Raw genomic sequence first — 2,480 nt, 5'->3', positions numbered from 1 at the left:
TGTTCAAAGATAAAGTTGTTGCAATTTTCTTATGCAAACTGTTAGTCATCCTCTCTTAAAATGGAGCACGAACGTGTACCCACATTTACCTAGCTGCGATCTATCAAATCCTCGCTAAAAAAGTGCCAGCGTCACACTTCTGCGACTCTCCTCGTTAGAGACGTTGTCCTGCCTCGTCATACGCCGATAGATATCTCGGGAATAACTCAATAATCGACGGCAATAGTTCGTTTGGTAACGGCACAGAGGCCTTCGATGTAAATCCCGCGTCCTCCGCTCGGCCAGGAGCAACAAGAGCGTTTAATTGGTCACGAACAGGGCTTTCCTTTAAAGGAGACATCATATCCGAGTTTAATTGGCGGTGACATGTTGATCAAGGGTTGTTGTCCATTGATTACTGTTTTACTCCGACGATCGAGCGACTTTCAGTTGTCTGACGTGCACATTGCGGATCCGGACGACAAATAAATATAGATTGTAGAATACACCGGTCGAGTCGACGATTGATCTATTTCCCGTCACGAGAGACGTCTAAGAACGCGGGGACGCGATTTTATCGACGATCAAGGATCGAGGTGAATACATAGTAATCATTACGTGTCAGGGTAATACCAATTCATCGGGATTAATTGGTTTGTACTTAAACCGCGAGTACAACTTCGTTTTCTAGACGTCGGTGGACAAGTTTCTGCTCTGGATTATTTTTATCCGTTTCCGAGTTACGTTATTCGTTATAGATCATCGGGGTTCACGTTGTGATGTGCATCGTGACACTCTGATATCGTATATAGCGCCTTCTTTTCTGTTTAATCATCGTCGGTTAAAGATGATTACAGACGATATCGAAATATTCGAATTATCGATAGATCACTGTGATAGCTGGACGATAGAAAGATTTGATAGAACTGATCCTTGTTCTTGAAGAGTTGAGATATTAACCCTTTGCACTTGGAAATCTTTTGTTGGAAATATTCAACATTTTCGAGTGAGTTATAGATGAGTTATAATTTGAAAACCGGTGATTTGACACATTGGTTAACATTTAGCCTACCGAATGGGGAGATCTTCCACTTTTCACTTAGCAACGTATTGCCTTTTATTCTGTTTATCTTTTCTATTGTTATTTGGTAAATCTTGAAGTGGGATTATTTGCAATTCATCAAATACGATTCTTGTTTTTACAAATCACAGCTTCTAACTTGTTGAATTATTACTAATGCTATGCTAGCAAAAGCAAAAATGCCCAACGTTCATATATCTTTAGTCTAAACAAAGGCGATAGAAAGGCAACCAGATGTGTCTGGATTTTGTCATGCGAAGTCAAGAGACTTTTCTCCAGGCAAGGCCGTAAACGGTCTTGCAAAAAAAAGCGGATTCAACTTACTTTTGGGTGCTCCGTATCATTCACATTCGAGAACCTGAAAGAGCCAGACCTGTTTTCCAATAATAAAGTCACACTGTAAAGTATATACTGTTTCATTATTTAACCCCTTGCCCTATGATTTATTTTTCACCTGTGATAGATACAAATACTTTGTCAGTAATAATTCATTAGAAAAAGAGGACCCTTCTATGGGTTTTCTATATCTACGTTTGCTCTACAATATAATAATTAATAACGGAAGAGTAACATTTCACTTGAATTCAAAAGAATTGAGTAATGTTTATGTTTGTTAGATCCTATTTAACCCCTTAACGCACAGTTAAGTGTTATAGCTTACAATCCCATGTAAATGATAAATATCAATAAAACGATTTTTTTTCTTTGCTTTCACATTGTTATTTTCACAGTTTGGCCTGTTTAGCGCGCTCGAATGAACTCGAGCGTGCAAGTTAAGGGGTTAAATTGTTCATCACGAGTTTCACATGACATTGTAAGGCAAGGGGTTAATCACCCATTTCCATTAGTTGTTTTTAGGCGATCGTCTAGGTGTTAAGAGAAACCATTTAAAAAGTGAATCCTGTCAACAGGGTGTCGCGCAAGAGGTGTGCCCTGGTGTGCGAAAGCAAGAGGACTGGAACAGGGGGGATAGGCTCGAAATTCGTGAACTGAGAAACGTATAAGGAAGGTGTCGTCACCGGGTAGCGAAATCGGCACGGAAGGAAGGGGAGTGTCCTGCGCGAGAAGCGGCAACATGACTCGCAGTTTCTCAACACGAAATTCGCGTATCTGATTCGAACCTGTTCGCGTGTATGACAGCCGGCGTGAAACCGGGCCGGCCGATTTTCAACGACCACAGCATGAACTTGATCCATTAGTATTGTGCAACCGCTCACGTGGGTGCGTAGGCTACTTGTTTTACCGGTGTCCTTTTTGAGACCCGGACGACGAACGCGTCACGCGCACTTCGAGACGCGAGTTAGATATTAACCCTTTGCACTCGAGAGGCGACTCGCAGTCGCCATTTCGTTTGACACAGCAAAATTGCAAAGTCTGATGTACAATATTAACACATTGCGTACCGGCTAACATCCAGAAA

Source organism: Nomia melanderi, chromosome 3 (assembly GCF_051020985.1).
Source record: "Nomia melanderi isolate GNS246 chromosome 3, iyNomMela1, whole genome shotgun sequence".
Lineage (NCBI taxonomy): Eukaryota > Metazoa > Arthropoda > Insecta > Hymenoptera > Halictidae > Nomia > Nomia melanderi.
This window is presented reverse-complemented; position numbering follows the sequence as displayed.